This window comes from Oncorhynchus mykiss, chromosome 15 (genome assembly GCF_013265735.2).
Source record: "Oncorhynchus mykiss isolate Arlee chromosome 15, USDA_OmykA_1.1, whole genome shotgun sequence".
Lineage (NCBI taxonomy): Eukaryota > Metazoa > Chordata > Actinopteri > Salmoniformes > Salmonidae > Oncorhynchus > Oncorhynchus mykiss.
Window position 1 is genome coordinate 74,963,255 of NC_048579.1, and position 27,262 is coordinate 74,990,516.

Here is a 27,262-nt window from a genome sequence, read left to right on the forward strand (position 1 = left end):
ATCCCAGATCTGTTTGTGCTGTGAACTAGCCTGCTGGTCCCAGATCTGTTTGTGTTGTGAACACAGCCTGCTGGTCCCAGATCTGTTTGTGCTGTGAACTAGCCTGCTGGTCCCAGATCTGTTTGTGTTGTGAACACAGCCTGCTGATCCCAGATCTGTTTGTGTTGTGAACTAGCCTGCTGATCCCAGGTCTGTTTGTGCTGTGTTGACAACTGCTATGGACTATCTCACACAACCACCTCCTGCTTGCTTCTCCATCAGCCACATAAGGCCAGGGAGGTTGAAGTACAGACTACACCACTAGAACACAGAACTCTAGAACTAGAACACTAGAACAGAACAAATAGAACACCGGAACCCACTGCATCTAGAGGTAGGACAAATGGTGACTACTGAGGAGAGAAGATGATCACATGACAAGCTGTGACTCTGGGATGGTGACTACTGAGGAGAGAAGATGATCACATGACAAGCTGTGACACTGGGATGGTGACTACTGAGGAGAGAAGATGATCACATGACAAGCTGTGACTCTGGGATGGTGACAACTGAGAGAGAAGATGATCACATGACAAGCTGTGACTCTGGGATGGTGACTACTGAGAGAGAAGATGATCACATGACAAGCTGTGACTCTGGGATGGTGACTACTGAGGAGAGAAGATGATCACATGACAAGCTGTGACTCTGGGATGGTGACTATTGAGGAGAGAAGATGATCACATGACAAGCTGTGACTCTGGGATGGTGACTATTGAGGAGAGAAGATGATCACATGACAAGCTGTGACTCTGGGATGGTGACTATTGAGAGAGAAGATGATCACATGACAAGCTGTGACTCTGGAATGGTGACTACTGAGGAGAGAAGATGATCACATGACAAGCTGTGACACTGGGATGGTGACTACTGAGAGAGAAGATGATCACATGACAAGCTGTGATTCTGGGATGGTGACTACTGAGAGAGAAGATGATCACATGACAAGGTGTGACTCTGGGATGAGGAAGTACTTCAACAACCAGCATAATCATTACCAATATTATTCACTTGCTGTGGTCAGTCATCGACCTGGATAAAGATGGCCTCTAAATCCACAGTGAATCACAACTTCAGTTAGGTAAGTGAAGCATGGTGAAACCAAGCCAGATTCAGTCAGGATCTGGAGGATAAAAGGTGGTTTGCTACGACAACATGAAATGATTTAAAGAAAACAGATGACCTAATCGTCACATGATGACACGTCGTTTGTTTAAGAACAGTCAACCACAAGGAAAGAGTCGGTCTCTCTCTCTCCGTCTCATCCTCTCCCTCCATCTCTCTTTCTCCCTCCCTCTCTCCGTCAAACCTTTCTCTGTCTCTCCCCCTCTCTCTCCGCCTCCCTCCCCCTCTCCGTCTCTCTCCATCTCTCTTTCTCCCTCTCTCTCTGTCTCTCCCTCTCTCTCAGTCTCTCCCCGTCTCTCCGTCTCTCCCTCTCTCCGTCTCTCCGTCTCTCCCTCTCTCTCCGTCTCTCTCTCCTTCTCTCGGTCTCCCTCCCTCTCCGCCTCCCTCCCCCTCCCTCTCTCCCGCTCTCCCCGTCTCACGTTCTCCATCTCTGTCTCCCTCCCTCCCCGTCTCCCTCCCTCTCCACCTCCCTCCCCCTCCCTCCCAGTCTCTCGTTCTCCATCTCTGTCTCTCAAGACAAACATTACCTTTGGCTCTCCTCTCCTCCACTGGAGTTCTGCTTCCACTCAACACAAGGTTCTGCACCCCCAAATGACACCCTATTCCCTACATAGTGCACTCCGTTTGATCAAGGCCCAGAGCACTACGGAGGGAATAGGGTGCCATTTGGGGCCCGAAGCAGGACAAGGCCAGCTCAGAGGCTCAGCTCACTCCTCTCCAGGCCTCTCCGGGGAGGTTTATCATTTCTCATGTCAGTCCAGGCTGGAGGAATGTGTGGAGAGGATTTAACATGGTACTACTAGTAGTGTGATATCAGTTTTAAAAAGGGATGGAGATGAAACAAGAGGTCACAGAGAAGGAAACCTGTTCAGAGAAGGAAACCGTTCAGAGAAGGAAACCTGTTCAGAGAAGGAGACCCGTTCAGAGAAGGAGACCCGTTCAGAGAAGGAGACCCGTTCAGAGAAGGAGACCCGTTCAGAGAAGGAGACCCGTTCAGAGAAGGAACCCGTTCAGAGAAGGAACCCGTTCACCAGGCACCATAGTATTTTTAACTCTATTTATTAACATTTGATCCCCCAAAAATAAGCAATATGAATTTTAAAACCAACAGTTTACAAGGTACTTTTGAACTCTATGGACATTTGGCGTTGGACAGTAAGTAGGTATGGACCTGCCTATTCATTCATATACAGTAGGTGTGGACCTGCCTATTCATTCATATACAGTAGGTGTGGACCTGCCTATTCATTCATATACAGTAGGTATGGACCTGCCTATTCATTCATATACAGTAGGTGTGGACCTGCCTATTCATTCATATACAGTAGGTGTGGACCTGCCTATTCATTCATATACAGTATGTGTGGACCTGCCTATTCATTCATATACAGTAGGTGTGGACCTGCCTATTCATTCATATACAGTAGGTGTGGACATTCATTCATATACAGTAGGTGAGGACCTGCCTATTCATTCATATACAGTAGGTGTGGACCTGCCTATTCATTCATATACAGTAGGTATGGACCTGCCTATTCATTCATATACAGTAGGTGTGGACATTCATTCATATACAGTAGGTGAGGACCTGCCTATTCATTCATATACAGTAGGTGTGGACCTGCCTATTCATGCATATACAGTAGGTGTGGACCTGCCTATTCATTCATATACAGTAGGTGTGGACATTCATTCATATACAGTAGGTGTGGACATTCATTCATATACAGTAGGTGAGGACCTGCCTATTCATTCATATACAGTAGGTATGGACCTGCCTATTCATTCATATACAGTAGGTAATGAATGACCTGCCTATTCATTCATATACAGTAGTTATCTCTATTTTAAGCATCCACGTGACAGGCCTATGTGATCAACGGCTAATTGCGCATCACATTTGCAACATTGGTCATGCATGCACAGTGGGGGGAGCTAAATTAGGGGTCTTAATTTTACCTAGCCTACTTTGTTGAAAAATAATCCCCCAGGCCGTCAGTTGGGTACGGCAGGTACAGCAGACGCCATACCCTAGCTCAAGACCAAACATTTAAAAAGTAGGCTACAAAAAAAAAAGTTGTTGAAAATCATTCCAGTCCTGATTAAAATACAACGTCTTTCTCTCTCCGTCTCTCTCTGTATCGCTTTCTCCCTCTCTCTCCGTCTCCCTTTCTCTCTCCCTCTCCCTTAGCGTATTGACCCGGCTGGCTTTAGGACCATGCGGAGCGTCGCTCGGAGAGAAGCTGCCGGTCTGCGTGTCGTTCTCTCACTAAGAGAGCAGAGACAAGTGTCAGACAGTTTGCTTTGCCGGTCAGTCGTTTTGGCAGTGCGCCGTTTGCTTTGAATTTGATGTGGGCATTTGAACTCGTCCTTGTAGGCCTCACTGACAGCTGGTTTATACACCGGCTCCGTTTCACATTGATGTCAGCGTAGGAAACGTGTCCCAATTTGGCTAGCGAAATATGTACTTTAGGGGAAGCTTATTTTAATTTGTCAAAATTAGCAATAATTACTGGTGCCTATACAAAAATAGATTCACCAGAGAGCATGATTTGACCACAGAGGATCATTAGCTTTTTAAAAAATGAGCTTTGGATTGTTTTAAGCGGCCATTTGGGGCAGTACACGAGGAATAGCCTAGCAAACAGCTGATTGTTTCGTTGCAGCGGTCAGTGAAAAGCTGTTAAAAAATAGTCCTAGGGCTGTCAGAATATTTCAAAAATACAAATTGTAGAAAAAGAACAGTAGCCCATCGTATTGGTACCGGCGGAGTGCACACATACCCACGGTCTGTCATCGGATCAGTATCACTGGAACGGCGGCTTTTGGACAATAATTCCTACCTCCAGGCTACATGCACGTCATATTTCACCATGTGTATCATATTTCACCATTTTAATCTCTCCTTTTCGTAGGACTAGATTAGATGGCAGAAAAACGGTTGTTTTTACAGATGTTTCCCATGCAGAGAAAGGAGAAGAAACATCTCTGATAAAGCCTACTCTATGTCACTACTATCTCTGTCACTACTGGCTCAGGCATGCATTGTTCAGAACTGTCCGTTTTGCTAATATTTAGCCTAAGTTATGACTATGCGATCTACTCATCACATTAGGACTTAGTAGCCTATCTTACATTAGTCTTCAAATGGGATGATAGATGCACGCAATAACCTCTGTTATTAAAAGGGTGACATTTGATGGTGAACAAATAGTTTGAAAGTCAGGCGTCACCTATGGATGAGGTCATCAGAAGTCGTCCTTGTTGTGACTTGATAGCGTGTATTATGCATCTTGTTGCACTGTGCGCGCCGTTCCACCATGTAAATGAGTACATTTATGATGACTTTGAGTTGTGGTTGACATTGTATACGCCGTTCCGCAGACCAGTAGCCTAGGAGTAGTTTAGGAGTAGCCTAGGAGTAGCTACAGTAGCCTACAGTAGCCTAGGAGTAGTCACAGTAGCCTAGGAGTAGCTACAGTAGCCTAGGAGTAGCTACAGTAGCCTAGGAGTAGTCACAGTAGCCTAGGAGTAGTCACAGTAGCCTAGGAGTAGTCACCAGTAGCCTAGGAGTAGCCACCAGTAGCCACCAGTAGCCTAGGAGTAGCCACCAGTAGCCTAGGAGTAGCTACAGTAGCCTAGGAGTAGTTTAGGAGTAGCTACAGTAGTTTAGGAGTAGCTACAGTAGTTTAGGAGTAGCCTAGGAGTAGCTACAATAGCCTAGGAGTAGCTACAATAGCCTAGGAGTAGCTACAATAGCCTAGGAGTAGCTACAGTAGCTTAGGAGTAGACAATTGGCTGTGGTGCTGAAATGTGGATACGAGGGCATCATTACAAGCGGCACCCAGCCCATCAATCAGGAGAATATCACATTTTATTTCCATGTCCACCAGCTTTGTACAGTTTCTGCAAATCTGCATCTAGCTATTCATTACAGTAGCTATCTACAGTTTCTGTAAATCAACATATCTGCATCTAGTTATTCATTACAATAGCTATCTAGCTAGCCACAGTTTCTGTAGTCAACATATCTGCATCTAGTTATTCATTACAGTAGCTATCTAGCTAGCTAACGGGGGCTTTATTTACTTTTTTTTTTTTAGAAACAGTCAACGTTTTAAGAGGTGGAAAATGCACGTACCTAAAGCTCCGGTGGCCCAAGTGGTCCCCAACATCCCCCTGATCAATCCATCCCTGCCTCTCATATCTCACATTACAAAATGACTCGACATTATCCCATGACATCACAGCGGTGAATAGGTCTATAGGTCTATGAATGTACCTTGCAAATCACCTTGTCGTCTATTTATCACTATGGACATCGGCATCTGTACATGATCTAAAAACGTGGTGACGCGTCATTGGACTATTATGTCCCAACATTTTGTTGGAAAATAATTCCATAGGATAGCTACACTATGTATAAAAAATTGCTGAACATTGCGCACACAATGTTTACAATGTTAGTTTACTGGTTAGTTTACAATGTTAGTTGGTTAGTTCACAATGTTTAATGTTAGTTTACTGGTTAGTTTACAATGTTAGTTGGTTAGTTCACAATGTTTACAATGTTAGTTGGTTAGTTCACAATGTTAGTTGGTTAGTTCACAATGTTTAATGTTAGGTTACTGGTTAGTTTACAATGTTAGTTGGTTAGTTCACAATGTTTACAATGTTAGTTGGTTAGTTCACAATGTTTAATGTTAGGTTACTGGTTAGTTTACAATGTTAGTTGGTTAGTTCACAATGTTTACAATGTTAGTTGGTTAGTTCACAATGTTTACAATGTTAGTTGGTTAGTTCACAATGTTTAATGTTAGGTTACTGGTTAGTTTACAATGTTAGTTGGTTAGTTCACAATGTTTACAATGTTAGTTGGTTAGTTCACAATGTTTAATGTTAGTTTACTGGTTAGTTTACAATGTTAGTTGGTTAGTTCACAATGTTTAATGTTAGGTTACTGGTTAGTTTACAATGTTAGTTGGTTAGTTCACAATGTTTACAATGTTAGTTGGTTAGTTCACAATGTTTAATGTTAGGTTACTGGTTAGTTTACAATGTTAGTTGGTTAGTTCACAATGTTTACAATGTTAGTTGGTTAGTTCACAATGTTTAATGTTAGTTTACTGGTTAGTTTACAATGTTAGTTGGTTAGTTCACAATGTTAGTTCACTGCCCCCCCCCCCCCCCCCCTCCAGTGATGTCACAGAGCAATTGATAGAAATCCAACTGTTTTTCAGAACGTCTCTGAAAAACACACATTAAAAATGTAAATGATATTACTATTGGTTGTGAATATGCTACTGGGTGGTTGGTGAGTTGTTTTGTAACAGTTGTTTGTCCTGTTAAAGGGGTGTATATGAAACATTTTAAGTCCTCTTTAATTTTTCTGCTCTATAACATGATAACAACAACAAGTCCACTGTGTCCCACTCTATTGGGAATAAATAGCCTTCTATTTGGGAGCGCATTCTCACCCCACACATCTGGAATGGATGTTTCTCCCTGCTGTCCCTGTGTTTCAGAGGGGGAGGAAAGAAGTAGGGAGGGATGGAAGGAAGGAAGGAGGGATGGGATGGAAGGAGGGAGAGAAGGAAGGAGGGAGAGAAGGAAGGAGGGATGGGAAGGAAGGAGGGAGAGAAGGAAGGAGGGATGGGAAGGAAGGAGGAAGAGAAGGAAGGAAGGAAGGAGAAGGAAGGAGAGAAGAGAAGGAAGGAGGGGTGGGATGGAAGGAGGGAGAGAAGGAAGGAAGGAGGGAGAGAAGGAAGGAAGGAGGGAGAGAAGGAAGGAGGGATGGGAAGGAAGGAGGAATAGAAGGAAGGAAGGAGGAAATTAGGGAAGGAAGGAAGGAGGAAATTAGGGAAGGAGGGGAGGAGATGGATGGGGCTGAATTAAGACAGGAGGAGTTTCTACAATCTCTTTCTAGTCTTCAGGATAAACATATATATTTTTCTAGGAGTTAGTTTATGAGCTAGAAGTACAAAGGGCTTGAGTGAATTAGCTGCTTCATAAAACCATAGGACTGCTGAGGCAAATGTGCTGCTTCATAAAACCATAGGACTGCTGAGGCAAATGTATCACCAACCTACACGCCTCCCCGCCTACACGCCTTCCCCATCTACACGCCTCCCCCACCTACACTCCTCCCCCTCCTACACGCCTCCCCCTCCTACACGCCTCCCCCACCTACACGCCTTCCCCATCTACACGCCTCCCCCACCTACACTCCTCCCCCTCCTACACGCCTCCCCCATCTACACGCCTCCCCCACCTACACTCCTCCCCCTCCTACACGCCTCCCCCTCCTACACGCCTCCCCCTCCTACACGCCTCCCCCACCTACACGCCTCCCCCACCTACACGCCTCCCCCACCTACACGCCTCCCCCACCTACACGCCTCCCCACCTACACGCCTCCCCATCTAAGAGCCAAAGCCTAGATTTAGATATACGTGAGAAACAACAAATGTTGCACAGAACTTCTATTGAGACCAATGCAGTCCTTTGTAGCTCAGTTGGTACAGAATGGTGCTGGTAACTCCAGGGTAGTGGGATTGATCAGTTGGTACAGCATGGTGCTGGTAACTCCAGGGTAGTGGGATTGATCAGTTGGTACAGCATGGTGCTGGTAATGCCAGGGTAGTGGGATTGATCAGTTGGTACAACATGGTGCTGGTAACTCCAGGGTAGTGGGATTGATCAGTTGGTACAGCATGGTGCTGGTAACTCCAGGGTAGTGGGATTGATCAGTTGGTACAGCATGGTGCTGGTAATGCCAAGGTAGTGGGATTGATCAGTTGGTACAGCATGGTGCTGGTAATGCCAAGGTAGTGGGATTGATCAGTTGGTACAGCATGGTGCTGGTAACTCCAGGGTAGTGGGATTGATCAGTTGGTACAGCATGGTGCTGGTAATGCCAAGGTAGTGGGATTGATCAGTTGGTACAGCATGGTGCTGGTAATGCCAAGGTAGTGGGATTGATCAGTTGGTACAGCATGGTGCTGGTAACTCCAGGGTAGTGGGATTGATCAGTTGGTACAGCATGGTGCTGGTAATGCCAGGGTAGTGGGATTGATCAGTTGGTACAGCATGGTGCTGGTAACTCCAGGGTAGTGGGATTGATCAGTTGGTACAGCATGGTGCTGGTAACTCCAGGGTAGTGGGATTGATCAGTTGGTACAGCATGGTGCTGGTAACTCCAGGGTAGTGGGATTGATCAGTTGGTGCAGCATGGTGCTGGTAACTCCAGGGTAGTGGGATTGATCAGTTGGTGCAGCATGGTGCTGGTAACTCCAGGGTAGTGGGATTGATCAGTTGGTACAGCATGGTGCTGGTAACTCCAGGGTAGTGGGATTGATCAGTTGGTACAGCATGGTGCTGGTAACTCCAGGGTAGTGGGATTGATCAGTTGGTACAGCATGGTGCTGGTAACTCCAGGGTAGTGGGATTGATCAGTTGGTACAGCATGGTGCTGGTAACTCCAGGGTAGTGGGATTGATCAGTTGGTACAGCATGGTGCTGGTAACTCCAGGGTAGTGGGATTGATCAGTTGGTACAGCATGGTGCTGGTAACTCCAGGGTAGTGGGATTGATCAGTTGGTACAGCATGGTGCTGGTAACTCCAGGGTAGTGGGATTGATCAGTTGGTACAGAATGGTGCTGGTAACTCCAGGGTAGTGGGATTGATCAGTTGGTACAGAATGGTGCTGGTAATGCCAGGGTAGTGGGATTGATCCATGGGACCACCTATACGTAAAATGTATCCTAGGCCAGCACTCCTATCGAGATGCTTTATAAAAATTCAGGCACCAAAGCACTTTGCCGTTCCAATTTCCTATGAATTGACATGTTGGGGGTGAGGTTTCAAATCGCTGCCTCGCTGTCCTACGATAACATCACCACTTGAACCCCACTCGTATCTCTGAACAGAAATCCTGCATGAAAACGGCACCCTATTCCCTGTTTAGTGCACTCCTTTTGAGCAGGGTCCATTGGGTAGGGACTGTAGGGAATAGGCTGCCGTTTGGGACACAGCCTCGTGTTGCTCTATTCCAGCCTCTCTTCTGTTCTGAGTCACCTGTATCTGATCCACCACGCCAACCCCCCCCCCCCCCCCCCCCCCCCCCCCCCGCCTCATTCCTCCTATCTATTCACACAGAAAACCATACAGACACCGATGCATTGTGGGTCGTTGGTATGGAGGTTTGAGAGGTTCAGGACTGATTATCTGAATGACATGAATTAAGCCTTTTGTAGGTGGGCCTTAAAAAAAACACACAACCACTCTTTCTATTGACCAGGGTCCATGTCTCACACACACACACACACACACACACACACACACACACACACACACACACACACACACACACACACACACACACACACACACACACACACACACACACACACACACACACACACACACACACACACACACACACAGAGAGAGAGGGGAGTTATTTAAATGCTAAACACTCTCCCTTTCCAATCAGTCTCTGATCTCAAGTGCTGCTGCTGGGTAGAAATAGCCAGGCACTTGAACAGTATGATCGACTGAAATGACCATATCGGAGAAGACACACACTGCATTTACCAGTCTAAACCCCCGCCATGTTTTTAGGTGGTCACCATTTACCAGTCTAAACCCCCGCCATGTTTTTAGGTGGTCACCATTTACCAGTCTAAACCCCCGCCATGTTTTTAGGTGATCACCATTTACCAGTCTAAACCATCACCATGTTTTTAGGTGATCACCATTTACCAGTCTAAACCATCATCATGTTTTTAGGTGATCAACATTTACCAGTCTAAACCATCATCATGTTTTTAGGTGATCAACATTTACCAGTCTAAACCATCATCATGTTTTTAGGTGATCACCATTTACCAGTCTAAACCATCATCATGTTTTTAGGTGGTCACCATTTACCAGTCTAAACCATCATCATGTTTTTAGGTGGTCACCATTTACCAGTCTAAACCATCACCATGTTTTTAGGTGATCACCATTTACCAGTCTAAACCATCATCATGTTTTTAGGTGGTCACCATTTACCAGTCTAAACCACCACCATGTTTTTAGGTGATCACCATTTACCAGTCTAAACCATCACCATGTTTTTAGGTGATCACCATTTACCAGTCTAAACCATCATCATGTTTTTAGGTGATCAACATTTACCAGTCTAAACCATCATCATGTTTTTAGGTGATCAACATTTACCAGTCTAAACCACCACCATGTTTTTAGGTGGTCACCATTTACCAGTCTAAACCACCACCATGTTTTTAGGTGATCACCATTTACCAGTCTAAACCACCACCATGTTTTTAGGTGGTCACCATTTACCAGTCTAAACCATCATCATGTTTTTAGGTGATCACCATTTACCAGTCTAAACCACCATCATGTTTTTAGGTGATCAACATTTACCAGTCTAAACCATCACCATGTTTTTAGGTGATCACCATTTACCAGTCTAAACCCCCACCATGTTTTTAGGTGATCACCATTTACCAGTCTAAACCACCACCATGTTTTTAGGTGATCACCATTTACCAGTCTAAACCACCACCATGTTTTTAGGTGATCACCATTTACCAGTCTAAACCATCATCATGTTTTTAGGTGATCACCATTTACCAGTCTAAACCCCCACCATGTTTTTAGGTGATCACCATTTACCAGTCTAAACCACCACCATGTTTTTAGGTGATCACCATTTACCAGTCTAAACCCCCACCATGTTTTTAGATGATCACCATTTACCGGTCTAAACCATCATCATGTTTTTAGGTGATCACCATTTACCAGTCTAAACCACCACCATGTTTTTAGGTGATCACCATTTACCGGTCTAAACCATCACCATGTTTTTAGGCGATCACCATTTACCAGTCTAAACCATCACCATGTTTTTAGGTGATCACCATTTACCAGTCTAAACCACCACCAAATCCCACTTCCTAGTTACCAGGATTAGCAACCAACAGCGATGACTAGCGTGTAACTTAAGACCCCGGTAATAATGGAGAACTGTATTGTAATTGTAATAGTTGAAGAGCAGAGAACTGTATTGTGATGTCATAGTTGAAGAGCAGAGAACTGTATTGTAATTGTAATAGTTGAAGAGCAGAGAACTGTGTTGTGATGTCATAGTTGAAGAGCAGAGAACTGTGTTGTGATGTAATAGCTGAAGAACAGAGAACTGTGTTGTGATGTCATAGTTGAAGAGCAGAGAACTGTATTGTAATTGTAATAGTTGAAGAGCAGAGAACTGTGTTGTGATGTCATAGTTGAAGAGCAGAGAACTGTGTTGTGATGTAACAGATGAAGAGCAGAGAACTGTGTTGTGATGTAACAGTTGAAGAGCAGAGAACTGTGTTGTGATGTAACAGTTGAAGAACAGAGAACTGTGTTGTGATGTAACAGTTGAAGAACAGAGAACTGTGTTGTGATGTAACAGATGAAGAGCAGAGAACTGTGTTGTGATGTAACAGTTGAAGAGCAGAGAACTGTGTTGTGATGTAACAGTTGAAGAACAGAGAACTGTGTTGAGATGTAACAGTTGAAGAGCAGAGAACTGTGTTGTGATGTAACAGTTGAAGAGCAGAGAACTGTGTTGTGATGTAACAGTTGAAGAGCAGAGAACTGTGTTGTGATGTCATAGTTGAAGAACAGAGAACTGTGTTGTGATGTAACAGTTGAAGAGCAGAGAACTGTGTTGAGATGTAACAGATGAAGAGCAGAGAACTGTGTTGTGATGTAATAGCTGAAGAGCAGAGAACTGTGTTGTGATGTAACAGTTGAAGAGCAGAGAACTGTGTTGTGATGTAACAGTTGAAGAGCAGAGAACTGTGTTGTGATGTAACAGTTGAAGAGCAGAGAACTGTGTTGTGATGTAACAGATGAAGAGCAGAGAACTGTGTTGTGATGTAACAGTTGAAGAGCAGAGAACTGTGTTGTGATGTAACAGTTGAAGAGCAGAGAACTGTGTTGTGATGTCATAGTTGAAGAACAGAGAACTGTGTTGTGATGTAACAGTTGAAGAGCAGAGAACTGTGTTGTGATGTCATAGTTGAAGAACAGAGAACTGTGTTGTGATGTAACAGATGAAGAGCAGAGAACTGTGTTGTGATGTAATAGCTGAAGAGCAGAGAACTGTGTTGTGATGTAACAGTTGAAGAGCAGAGAACTGTGTTGTGATGTCATAGTTGAAGAGCAGAGAACTGTGTTGTGATGTCATAGTTGAAGAGCAGAGAACTGTGTTGTGATGTAACAGATGAAGAGCAGAGAACTGTGTTGTGATGTAACAGTTGAAGAGCAGAGAACTGTGTTGTGATGTAACAGTTGAAGAGCAGAGAACTGTGTTGTGATGTTGAAAGAGATGTTTGGATCAAGATGAAGGCCGTGGACCGCCACCTGTTCATCACTTCTATTGGAGTGACCTTGATCCTTCTAGCTCCCTCTCTGCTCAGTGTGAAATAAAGGCTCATTAAATGATACTGTAAAAGGTCAAGGTTTGATCAATGTGTCATGCCTGGTGTGTTAAAATATATCACCACACACACACACACACACACACGATAAGGCTGACAGTTACATAACTCAATGCAGGATCTCTTCAATCTTCAACTACAGTGTTCCACATCCTGCCTCAATTAGAGAAACATCCTTCTCAGAGTCCGACACAAGTACTCCAATTGTTTGTGTTACATTAACCCTGGCAGCATTCACCCTGGCCACATTAATTCACCCTGGCCGCAGTAACCCCGGCAACAGTAACCCCGGCAACATTAACCCTGGCAACAGCCTGTAAAATACAACACAGAGATGCCAACCAACTACCACCAACACTGTTCTAGTCCTCCATGCAGACATGACTCTACACATCCTGGACCCTCCGACACTCTACACACCCTGGACCCTCCGACACTCTACACACCCTGGACCCTCCGACACTCTACACACCCTGGACCCTCCGACACTCTACACACCCTGGACCCTCCGACACTCTACACACCCTGGACCCTCCGACACTCTACACACCCTGGACCCTCCGACACTCTACACACCCTGGACCCTCCGACACTCTACACACCCTGGACCCTCCGACACTCTACACACCCTGGACCCTCCGACACTCTACACACCCTGGACCCTCCGACACTCTACACACCCTGGACCCTCCGACACTCTACACACCCTGGACCCTCCGACACTCTACACACCCTGGACCCTCCGACACTCTACACACCCTGGACCCCCCGAGACTCTACACACCCTGGACCCCACCCGAGACTCTACACACCCTGGACCCCCCGAGACTCTACACACCCTAGACCCCCCGAGACTCTACACACCCTGGACCCGCCGAGACTCGACACACCCTGGACCCTCCGAGACTCTACACACCCTGGACCCTCCGACACTCTACACACCCTGGACCCTCCGACACTCTACACACCCTGGACCCTCCGACACTCTACACACCCTGGACCCTCCGACACTCTACACACCCTAGACCCCCGAGACTCTACACACCCTGGACCCCCCGAGACTCTACACACCCTGGAACCTCCGACACTCTACACACCCTAGACCCCCGAGACTCTACACACCCTGGACCCCCCGAGACTCTACACACCCTGGACCCTCCGACACTTTACAGGACACCTCTGTATTCTGCAATAAATTCCTCAGCTTAAACAATAACAGTAACGCTGTAATGCCCGGGAGATGACAGTAACCTTGTGACACACAGCTGGTAGGGACACACATTATTGAGAAAGAGCCATAGAAGAGACAGGAATGTAATTATTGTGTTAAATGTGTTAGACGATTGAGGTAAAAAGGCCTTTAAACAAAGCAAAGTTCATGTCACTTTACCTAAAGGGGTTATAAAGGCCTTATTAAGGGGTTAAAACAGGTCTCATTAAGGGGTTAAACAGGCCTTATTAAGGGGTTAAACAGGCCTTATTAAGGTGTTAAACAGGCCTTAAGGGGTTAAACAGGCCTTATTAAGGGGTTAAACAGGCCTTATTAAGGGGTTAAACAGGCGTTAAGGGGTTAAACATGCCTTAAGGGGTTAAACAGGTCTTATTAAGGGGTTATAAAGGCCTTATTAGGGGGTTAAACAGGCCTTAAGGGGTTAAACAGGCCTTATTAAGGGGTTAAACAGGCCTTATTAAGGGGTTAAACAGGCCTTATTAAGGGGTTATAGAGGACAAAAGTTATAGATCTTACAGTGCCTTCATAAAGTATTCACACCCCTTGATTTTTTTCATACTTTGTTGTGTTACTGCCTGAAATTAAAATGGATTTAATTTTGAGATTTTGTGTCACTGGTCTACACACACAATACCCCATAAATGTCAAAGTGGAATTATGTTTATAGACATTTTTACAAATGAATAAATAATAAAAAGCTAACAAAAAGAGAGAGAGAGTGAGAGAGAGAGAGAGAGAGAGAGAGAGACGTGAATAGCAGACAACCTGAGCTCATCAGACATGTCTCACACCACTGACGGAGAACAATGATGAACAACAGAGCACCTCAGAGATTTGGGCTGCTGACAGACTGTACTGAGATACAAGGCCTAGTTAGGCCTGGCTACAACAGGCTGCTGACAGACTGTACTGAGATACAAGGCCTAGTTAGGCCTGGCTACAACAGGCTGCTGACAGACTGTACTGAGATACAAGGCCTACGTAGGCCTGGCTACAACAGGCTGCTGACAGAGTGTACTGAGATACAAGGCCTAGGTAGGCCTGGCTACAACAGGGTGCTGACAGACTGTACTGAGATACAAGGCCTAGTTAGGCCTGGCTACAACAGGCTGCTGACAGACAGATTGTACTGAGATACTAGGAATAGACAGACCAGCCTACAACAGACTGCTGACAGACAGATTGTACTGAGATACTAGGAAGAGACAGGCCAGGCTACAACAGACTGCATTAGCTATAACATCACAACCTGGCATCTTTCCTCACAAGCCCCCCCCTGCCTGTCAGATGTTTATGCCATCTTGACAGCCTCAGGAGGAAACTATTGCCATTAAAGGTTGGTTAGAAAATGTATAGCAGCATAATTTAATTCACAAGCTAAGATAGCTGCTAGCATTTAGCCACCCAGGAGCACAATGTCATTTACTAGCTAGATGTTAACTGCTAGCATTTAGCCACCCAGGAGCACAATGTCATTTACTAGCTAGATGTTAACTGCTAGCATTTAGCCACCCAGGAGGAGCACAATGTCATTTACTAGCTAGACGTTAACTGCTAGCATTTAGCCACCCAGGAGCACAATGTCATTTACTAGCTAGACGTTAACTGCTAGCATTTAGCCACCCAGGAGCACAATGTCATTTACTAGCTAGATGTTAACTGCTAGCATTTAGCCACCCAGGAGCACAATGTAATTTACTAGCTAGATGTTAACTGCTAGCATTTAGCCACCCAGGAGCACAATGTCCTTTACTAGCTAGATGTTAACTGCTAGCCTTTAGCCACCCAGGAGCACAATGTCATTTACTAGCTAGATGTTAACTGCTAGCATTTAGCCACCCAGGAGCACAATGTCATTTACTAGCTAGATGTTAACTGCTAGCCTGAAACACAATGCCAATCACTAGCTAGCTGCAAGCATAGCAGCATGTAGCCACCCTGGGGAGCAGCTCTGGTTTCATGGATGCGGAGAGGTCGGGCAGGCAGAGGAAGAAGGGGAAACGTCAGAGGGCCACCATGTTTAACAAGGCCCTTTGGCCTAAATGACAAGTGGGCTAACTGGTGGTAGTGGAGGGAGGAGGACACCACTTCCCAGAAATGACCAGGAGGATTTACCAACAGCCGTACATCATCAATGGTCATGTCACAGCCCCCGCCCCTAGCTTGAGTCCATCTCAACCTGGATCCCTGGTTGAGAGAGAGAACCATTCCTGGAGATGGCCTTGCATCGATATCAGGAGGGAAGCCGTTAGTGTCCTGGGTCCCTGGTTGAGAGAGAGAACCATTCCTGGACATGGCCTTGCATCGATATCAGGAGGGAAGCCATTAGTGTCCTGGGTCCCTGGTTGAGAGAGAGAACCATTCCTGGAGATGGCCTTGCATCGATATCAGGAGGGAAGCCGTTAGTGTCCTGGGTCCCTGGTTGAGAGAGAGAACCATTCCTGGACATGGCCTTGCATCGATATCAGGAGGGAAGCCATTAGTGTCCTGGGTCCCTGGTTGAGAGAGAGAACCATTCCTGGAGATGGCCTTGCATCGATATCAGGAGGGAAGCCGTTAGTGTCCTGGGTCCCTGGTTGAGAGAGAGAACCATTCCTGCATCTGTGACTCCTCACATCCTCTCTCGTCATCTCCTTCTCAACCAGTGGAGACCTTCCTCCTCAGTGAATTTCATTTTTTAATTTTTTAAATAGCAACTCTAAAAAAAAGTTATCCTTTTTAGATAAAACTATACTAAATATATTCACGTCACCAAATAATTGAACCACTGTAGGTTGTAGCAACCTCATGATGGGTACAGGGAAAATGAGACTATCGTGTTGTAGACTAAAACCTGTGGGATGTTGCATTGAACTGGGTGAATGGAATAGGACTGTCATCCAATATGCTGTAATAGAAATAAGGCCGTGCTCATAGAAAAATAGTAATAATCCTCCCTCGTCTTAAAACGGCACTGACCGCCACTGTTCTCAACCCCACTTCCTCTCTAATGGGAAGGAGGCGAGGAAATAGGACGTGAGGAAATAGGAAATAGGACACAAGGAAATAGGAAATAGGACACAAGGAAATAGGATGCAAGGGTTGAAGGAAAGTTGATTTGAGATTTGAACCTTCCTCTCTAATGGGAAGGAGGTGAGGAAATAGGACGCGAGGAAATAGGATGCAAGGATTGAAGGAAAGTTGATTTGAGAGATAGAGCCTCAGGTGAGCCAGCAGAGTAGTCTGCTATTGGGGTCTCTCCATAAAAATAGAATAATTAGAATGGAGGGGGGGAAAAAATCCCATTCAAGTCAATGGGCCTGTGATAGGTGGACCGGCGGCCATATTGAGTGTGCCCATAGGAGGAAGTCATTCTATGTCTATGGTTCTCTCTGTCCTCAGGGACCAGTCCAGAGGTCTCTATGGGAGGTGTCATTTATCACCAGCAGTCAGTCAGTCAGTCAGTCAGACAATAAGTCAGACAGGCAGTCAATAAGTCAGTCAGTCAGTCAGATAATAAGTCAGACAGGCAGTCAATAAGTCAGTCAATCAGTCAGACAATAAGTCAGACAGGCAGTCATTTGCTCTATCTGACAGCCAGCCTAGCACCATGTTGTTCTGCATAAAGGCTATACTCCCCCAGGACTCCTTCCTTCCCAACACTGCCTGACTGGCTGGCTGACTGACTGGCTGGCTGACTGGCTGGCTGACTGCCTGGCTGACTGCCTGGCTGACTGACTGGCTGGCTGGCTGGCTATGTGCTCTGCGACATCCTAATACGCTAATACACCTCACTGCAAACATTCAGCTGCCAATACGCTGCTTAGCACAATCAGACAGGAGACAACCGACAGACACTAGTCTACGTTCCAAATGGCACCCTATTCCCCCATAGGGCCCTGGTCTAAAGTAGTGCACTACCCCATAGGGCCCTGGTCTAAAGTAGTGCACTACCCCATAGGGCCCTGGTTAAAAGTAGTGCACTACATAGGGAATAGGGTGTCATTTGAGAAGTAGACGAGATGTCAAGACTCCTTAGGCTAACGGACATCTCTGGACTAACAAAGCCAGCATCGGAGGATCAGACTGAAAAGCAGTTAATACAACGACTCTTGGTGTTAGGTTATCAAATCACATTTTATTTATCACGTGCCAAATACAACAGGTGTAGGTAGACCTTACCGTGAAATAACCCACAAGGCAGTGTTATGAAAATATTTAGTAAATAAACAAATACAATAAAATCACAATAATGAAGCATATACACAGTGCCTTGCGAAAGTATTCGGCCCCCTTGAACTTTGCGACCTTTTGCCACATTTCAGGCTTCAAACATAAAGATATAAAACTGCATTTTGTTGTGAAGAATCAACAACAAGTGGGACACAATCATGAAGTGGAACGACATTTATTGGATATTTCAAACTTTTTTAACAAATCAGAAACTGAAAAATTGGGCGTGCAAAATTATTCAGCCCCTTTACTTTCAGTGCAGCAAACTCTCTCCAGAAGTTCAGTGAGGATCTCTGAATGATCCAATGTTGACCTAAATGACTAATGATGATAAATACAATCCACCTGTGTGTAATCAAGTCTCCGTATAAATGCACCTGCACTGTGATAGTCTCAGAGGTCCGTTAAAAGCGCAGAGAGCATCATGAAGAACAAGGAACACACCAGGCAGGTCCGAGATACTGTTGTGAAGAAGTTTAAAGCCGGATTTGGATACAAAAAGATTTCCCAAGCTTTAAACATCCCAATGAGCACTGTGCAAGCGATAATATTGAAATGGAAGGAGTATCAGACCACTGCAAATCTACCAAGACCTGGCCGTCCCTCTAAACTTTCAGCTCATACAAGGAGAAGACTGATCAGAGATGCAGCCAAGAGGCCCATGATCACTCTGGATGAACTGCAGAGATCTACAGCTGAGGTGGGAGACTCTGTCCATAGGACAACAATCAGTCGTATATTGCACAAATCTGGCCTTTATGGAAGAGTGGCAAGAAGAAAGCCATTTCTTAAAGATATCCATAAAAAGTTTGCCACAAGCCACCTGGGAGACACACCAAACATGTGGAAGAAGGTGCTCTGGTCAGATGAAACCAAAATTGAACTTTTTGGCAACAATGCAAAACGTTATGTTTGGCGTAAAAGCAAAACAGCTGAACACACCATCCCCACTGTCAAACATGGTGGTGGCAGCATCATGGTTTGGGCCTGCTTTTCTTCAGCAGGGACAGGGAAGATGGTTAAAATTGATGGGAAGATGGATGGAGCCAAATACAGGACCATTCTGGAAGAAAACCTGATGGAGTCTGCAAAAGACCTGAGACTGGGACAGAGATTTGTCTTCCAACAAGACAATGATCCAAAACATAAAGCAAAATCTACAATGGAATGGTTCAAAAATAAACATATCCAGGTGTTAGAATGGCCAAGTCAAAGTCCAGACCTGAATCCAATCGAGAATCTGTGGAAAGAACTGAAAACTGCTGTTCACAAATGCTCTCCATCCAACCTCACTGAGCTCGAGCTGTTTTGCAAGGAGGAATGGGAAAAAATGTCAGTCTCTCGATGTGCAAAACTGATAGAGACATACCCCAAGCGACTTACAGCTGTAATCGCAGCAAAAGGTGGCGCTACAAAGTATTAACTTAAGGGGGCTGAATAATTTTGCACGCCCAATTTTTCAGTTTTTGATTTGTTAAAAAAGTTTGAAATATCCAATAAATGTCGTTCCACTTCATGATTGTGTCCCACTTGTTGTTGATTCTTCACAAAAAAATACAGTTTTATATCTTTATGTTTGAAGCCTGAAATGTGGCAAAAGGTCGCAAAGTTCAAGGGGGCCGAATACTTTCGCAAGGCACTGTGTATATATATATATATATATATATATATATATATATATATATATATATATATATATATATGGGTGTACCGGTACCGAGTCAATGTGGGGGGTACAGGTTAGTCAAGGTAATTGGAGGTAATATGTTCATTTGTATTTTAATTTAACCTTTATTTTAACTCGGCAAGTCAGTTAAAGAACAAATTCTTATTTACAATGACGGCCTCCCAAAAGACAAAAAGGACTTCTGTGGGGACGGGGACCAACACTATAAATATAGGACAGGACACACATCACGACAAGAGATACAACACTATAAATATAGGACAGGACACACATCACGACAAGAGATACAACACTATAAATATAGGACAGGACACACATCACGACAAGAGATACAACACTACAGAAAGACAGGCCTAAGACAACAACACAGCATGGTAGCAACACATGACAACACAGCATGGCAGCAACACATGACAACACAGCATGGCAGCAACACACAACACAGCATGGTAGCAACACACGACAACACAGGATGGTAGCAACACATGACAACACAGCATGGCAGCAACACATGACAACACAGGATGGTAGCAACACATGACAACACAGGATGGTAGCAACACATGACAACACAGGATGGTAGCAACACATGACAACACAGGATGGTAGCAACACATAACACAGCAGGGTAGCAACACATAACACAGCAGGGTAGCAACACATAACAACACAGCATGACAGCAACACATGACAACACAGCATGGCAGCAACACATGACAACACAGCATGGCAGCAACACATAACAACACAGCATGGCAGCAACACATGACAACACAGCATGGCAGCAACACATGACAACACAGCATGGCAGCAACACATGACAACACAGCATGGCAGCAACACATAACAACACAGCATGGCAGCAACACATGACAACACAGCAGGGTAGCAACACATAACAACACAGCATGACAGCAACACATGACAACACAGCAGGGTAGCAACACATAACAACACAGCATGGCAGCAACACATAACAACACAGCATGGCAGCAACACATAACAACACAGCATGGCAGCAACACATAACACAGCATGGCAGCAACACATAACAACACAGCATGGCAGCAACACATGACAACACAGCATGGCAGCAACACATGACAACACATAGCACCACTGTGTGATAGCACCACTGCCTGATAGCACCACTGTCTGATAGCACCACTGCCTGATAGCACCACTGTCTGATAGCACCACTGTCTGATAGCACCACTGTCTGATAGCACCACTGTCTGATAGCACCACTGTCTGATAGCACCACTGTCTGATAGCACCACTGTCTGATAGCACCACTTGAGGCTTCAAGTTAATCAGCTGGAAAAATGGCAGAGCACATCAGCCTGGCTGTCTATCACAACAAACGGAACCTGGAAGGGAACCAGGGGCTTGTCTGACTGAATGGCAACCTATTCCCTCGATAGTGTATGGTCCCTGGTCAAAAGTAGTGCGGTATAATATGGAATAGGGTTCTATTTGGATATGGAACAGGGTTCTATTTGGATATGGAATAGGGTTCTATTTGGATATGGAATAGGGTTCTATTTGGATATGGAACAGGGTTCTATTTGGATATGGAACAGGGTTCTATTTGGATATGGAACAGGGTTCTATTTGGATATGGAACAGGGTTCTATTTGGATATGGAATAGGGTTCTATTTGGATATGGAACAGGGTTCTATTTGGATATGGAACAGGGTTCTATTTGGATATGGAACAGGGTTCTATTTGGATATGGAACAGGGTTCTATTTGGATATGGAATAGGGTTCTATTTGGATATGGAATAGGGTTCTATTTGGATATGGAATAGGGTTCTATTTGGATATGGAACAGGGTTCTATTTGGATATGGAACAGGGTTCTATTTGGATATGGAACAGGGTTCTATTTGGATATGGAATAGGGTTCTATTTGGATATGGAACAGGGTTCTATTTGGATATGGAACAGGGTTCTATTTGGATATGGAACAGGGTTCTATTTGGATATGGAATAGGGTTCTATTTGGATATGGAACAGGGTTCTATTTGGATATGGAATAGGGTTCTATTTGGATATGGAATAGGGTTCTATTTGGATATGGAACAGGGTTCTATTTGGATATGGAATAGGGTTCTATTTGGATATGGAATAGGGTTCTATTTGGATATGGAATAGGGGTCTATTTGGGATGCACCCTGAAACAAGTGTTCCTCGGCAAATGGGACCTTATTCCCTATATAGTGTACCACTGGTCTGTTGCTGTGCCCTGGTACTTTTGAAACAGAGCCTTACGGCCCTTAGTCAATATATAGGGAATAGGGTTGGAGTTCCATTTGGGACTTAGCCTGAAACAAGGGTCCACAGCACAACAACATAGAATATATTCTGACCACTGGTCTGACCACTGGTGCCACTGCCTTGTCCCCGGTCTGTCACATACAGGAAACTACTGCCTTGTCCCTGGTCTGTCACATACAGGAAACTACTGCCTTGTCCCTGGTCTGTCACATACAGGAAACTACTGCCTTGTCCCTGGTCTGTCACATACAGGAAACTACTGCCTTGTCCCTGGTCTGACACATACAGGAAACTACTGCCTTGTCCCTGGTCTGACACATACAGGAAACTACTGCCTTGGTCTGACACATACAGGAAACTACTGCCTTGTCCCTGGTCTGTCACATACAGGAAACTACTGCCTTGTCCCTGGTCTGTCACATATAGGATACTACTGCCTTGTCCCTGGTCTGTCACATACAGGAAACTACTGCCTTGTCCCTGGTCTGTCACATACAGGAAACTACTGCCTTGGTCTGTCACATACAGGAAACTACTGCCTTGTCCCTGGTCTGACACATACAGGAAACTACTGCCTTGTCCCTGGTATGTCACATACAGGATACTACTGCCTTGTCCCTGGTCTGTCACATACAGGAAACTACTGCCTTGTCCCTGGTCTGTCACATACAGGAAACTACTGCCTTGGTCTGACACATACAGGAAACTACTGCCTTGTCCCCGGTCTGACACATACAGGAAACTACTGCCTTGTCCCTGGTCTGTCACATACAGGAAACTACTGCCTTGTCCCTGGTCTGTCACATACAGGAAACTACTGCCTTGTCCCTGGTCTGTCACATACAGGAAACTACTGCCTTGGTCTGACACATACAGGAAACTACTGCCTTGTCCCTGGTCTGACACATACAGGAAACTGGTGGAAACTAGGAAACTTTCCCATAGGTTAAGAGATATTCTCTGGACGCCTCATAGGAAAATGATCATCACCACAATGGTCTTTCTAATATTAAGCCTTAGTCATAACATTATTCAACCGTTAGAAACCATTACACTGTTAGTACACACACACACACACACACACACACATAGTAATCCATTTAAAGCATTGAACATTTGCCCCGCATACAGACAGTAGTGAACAGTAGAGAGAAGGTACAGCTGAGTAGAGGTCATAAAACGGTCAGGACCAAATAAAACACATTCAACAAACAAGCTCTTTAAGTCCTATAGTTCTCTCCCTCCCTCCCTCTTTCACACTGTTTCTCTCTCTCTCCCTCCCTCTCTGTTTCTTTCTCCCTCCCTCCCTCTTTCACACTGTTTCTCTCTCTCTCCCTCCCTCTCTGTTTCTGTCTCCCTCCCTCCCTCTTTCACACTGTTTCTCTCTCTCTCCCTCCCTCTCTGTTTCTTTCTCCCTCCCTCCCTCTTTCACACTGTTTCTCTCTCTCTCCCTCCCTCTCTGTTTCTGTCTCCCTCCCTCCCTCTTTCACACTGTTTCTCTCTCTCTCCCTCCCTCTCTGTTTCTTTCTCCCTCCCTCCCTCTTTCACACTGTTTCTTTCTCCCTCCCTCTTTCTCCCTCCCTCCCTCTTTCACACTGTTTCTCTCTCTCTCCCTCCCTCTCTGTTTCTTTCTCCCTCCCTCTCTGTTTCTTTCTCCCTCCCTCTCTGTTTCTTTCTCCCTCCCTCCCTCTTTCTTTCTCCCTCCCCCTCTCCCTGACCGTGGTTCCACATCCTCTTACCAATAACTGCCAGCAGAATGACTGATAGTTGTTCAGGGTAGTTCAAACTGTGTTGTAACTCAGAAGGTGTTTTATTATAATCTATAACTGTGGACAAAATGCATTCCCATAAGAGACAACCGTTAGTTACTTTTACAAGTGTTCGTTGTGTTTTCACTTTGTGGATTACGTGTGTATTGTTTTGTATTACTAGGTATTACTGAACTGTGGGAGCTAGGATTTCGTTGCAACTCCAAATCTGTGTACGCGACAAATAAAACGTTGATTTGATTGCAGTCACAGAGGAGACAGAGTAATCTTAAATATTTTCGAATGTATGATTGAAGAAAATCTCACTATTAAAATGAATATCAAATATGGATCTAACATGCTGTCGATCTTGAAGAGTATAAGCTAATATGACAATTCCGTCTTTTCGGTTCCGTTTAACTAAGATGAAACCACCACCCAGTTGTGTCCCTCCCCATCGACAGATTCACTCGTGAACTAGGCGGGGCCCGTATCGCAGGCATATAGAACTAGCTGCAGCTTTCAGAGCATAAAACGGTACAAAACTAATACGAATAGATTACAAATGTTATCTAAAAAAAATTGCGCATTTGATAACCGCTTGAATAATTCCAGGCGTCCTGTTATGATAATCGATAAGAACCCAGTGTCCCAAAGAACTTGTGTAATTCTAGACAATCGAATAACTTTTCCATTTCCGTTGTAACTTCAACCCCGTCACGGGAAGGATATCGGTCAAAACGCTGTTGTTTTTGTTACCCAACCGCGCGACCGAGAACTGTCGCTGGATACAAACCCGCGGAGAATGCCGCGTTCTGCATTATGCATGACAAAAAAATAAATACAAATTGTCTGACCAAACATTATGAGTTGGATTGTTTCACTCTCTGCTCCGCCATATTCTAGGCATATGACCTGCGCTTCCGCAAACCGTGTGTTGTGCATCCCCAGAAACCGGTCTCCCGTTTTCATTTGCAATAATGGATCATTCTACCTGAAAAAACCTGGCATCATGTGCCACTATTTCGCATTATCCCGAGCGGCCGAAAACGCCGCAAACATGGCACAGATAGTAACAAAATCTCAGCCAATAGAAATGTGTGTAGATAAGGTACTTACAGTTATCCTCCGTAGCTCCAATCTGTTAGCGCCTCTAGTCGCTCGGTCTGTCGCTTCTCTCTGGGTGAGGTTTTGCGTTTTCTCATGACGTTGCAGCCTCGTTTTGAGACGAGCACCGCTCGACTGTGCTCAGCTATTGCAGTAGCTGTAACATAGCCTAGTGTAGACATTTCGCAATACATTATTTCATACCAATAATATCGGACTGACAAACAATACGCTTTCATTATACAATGCACTAGAGGAAGCCGACCCCCAGCATTTAGTGGAGGTTCCTCAAGGGAGGACCATCCTCCTCAGGGAATTTAATACAACATTTAAATAGTGACACATAAACTAAATGTATCTTTTTTTTTAGATAAAACTATAAATATATTAACTTCACCAAATAATTGATTAAAATACACAGCTATGAAGGTTTACATTAACTAGGACTTTTAGAAAAAGGTTAAATTAGCCTCAACATCACTCTGTAGGGGAGCACCAGACGACAGCTAGCTTCCATCCTTCCATCTGGGTACATTGACCTCAGTACAAAGCCTATATTTTTACATTTTAGCAGTCACCCTTACGCAGAGCGAGTACATACATTTTCATACTGGTCACCCGTTGTAAATCAAACCCATAAACCTGGCTTTACAAGCACAATGCTCTACCAACTGAGCTTACACAGGACCTAGGAGGCTCATGGTTCTCAACCCCCTTCCATTGACTTGCACAGTAATTATAATTATGACAACTTCCAGTTGTTTTGTATTTTATTTTTTAAAGCTTTATTTAACTAGGCAAGTCAGTTAAGAACAAATTCTTATTTGTTCTATCGATGTTACATTGAGCAGGGCGAATGGAATATGAATGGTCATCCAATAGGCTGTAAAATAAAAACAATAAAAATAATTGTCCTCCCTCAGCTTAAAGGGTAGTGACTGCCACTGCTAGGATTATGGTCATGATCATTATAGGACCAATTAACAACTGTCTATTCATTCAGTATAACATCCACATGATCATTACTCATCGTACATATAGGACCAATTAACAGCTGTCTATTCATTCGGTATAACATCCACCTGATGATTACTCATCATACATATAGGACCAATTAACAGCTGTCTAGTCATTCAGTATAACATCCACCTGATCATTACTCATCATACACATAGGACCAATTAACAGCTGTCTAGTCATTCAGTATAACATCCACCTGATCATTACTCATCATACATATAGGACCAATTAACAGCTGTCTATTCATTCAGTATAACATCCACCTGATGATTACTCATCGTACATATAGGACCAATTAACAGCTGTCTATTCATTCAGTATAACATCCACCTGATGATTACTCATCATACATATAGGACCAATTAACAGCTGTCTATTCATTCAGTATAACATCCACATGATCATTACTCATCGTACATATAGGACCAATTAACAGCTGTCTATTCATTCAGTATAACATCCACATGATCATTACTCATCATACATATAGGACCAATTAACAGCTGTCTATTCATTCAGTATAACATCCACATGATCATTACTCATCATACATATAGGACCAATTAACAGCTGTCTATTCATTCAGTATAACATCCACATGATCATTACTCATCATACATATAGGACCAATTAACAGCTGTCTATTCATTCAGTATAACATCCACCTGATGATTACTCATCATACATATAGGACCAATTAACAGCTGTCTATTCATTCAGTATAACATCCACCTGATGATTACTCATCATACATATAGGACCAATTAACAGCTGTCTATTCATTCAGTATAACATCCACCTGATGATTACTCATCATACATATAGGACCAATTAACAGCTGTCTATTCATTCAGTATAACATCCACCTGATGATTACTCATCATACATATAGGACCAATTAACAGCTGTCTATTCATTCAGTATAACATCCACCTGATGATTACTCATCATACATATAGGACCAATTAACAACTGTCTATTCATTCAGTATAACATCCACCTGATGATTACTCATCATACATATAGGACCAATTAACAGCTACAGAGTAGAAGCATAACATCCACACGATCGTGTTTGTCACCTTCAAAGTCAACCTCATTGTGACCCTGGTTGTCTGGGGGTTTCTGGGTAATATGCCTCCACAATTTAGTCCTTCTGAAATTCTCTCTGTCTTCATCTGCAATGTCTCTCTGTCTGGTTGTTGTAGGGCTTTATACATTAGTGAAATGAGATTACAAGCCAAATGTAATCCATGTTACTGCTCTATCTGGTCTGTTACTGTGAGCCCTGTGACTGTCCAGGACACCAA

At 44.3% G+C, this 27,262-nt stretch overlaps 1 protein-coding gene across 1 annotated transcript in view; it reads right to left on the reverse strand.

Moving 5' to 3' along the window:
* LOC110490689 (ras-related protein Rap-1b) overlaps positions 1-25,077 on the reverse strand; it is a 105,303-nt gene extending 80,226 nt beyond the window's left edge. Inside the window, exon 1 of the mRNA XM_036945389.1 lies at positions 24,945-25,077. The gene's annotated coding sequence lies outside the window, so the exon portion shown is untranslated. The remainder of the gene's footprint in view (positions 1-24,944) is intronic.
* Between the last annotated feature and the right edge of the window lie 2,185 nt (positions 25,078-27,262).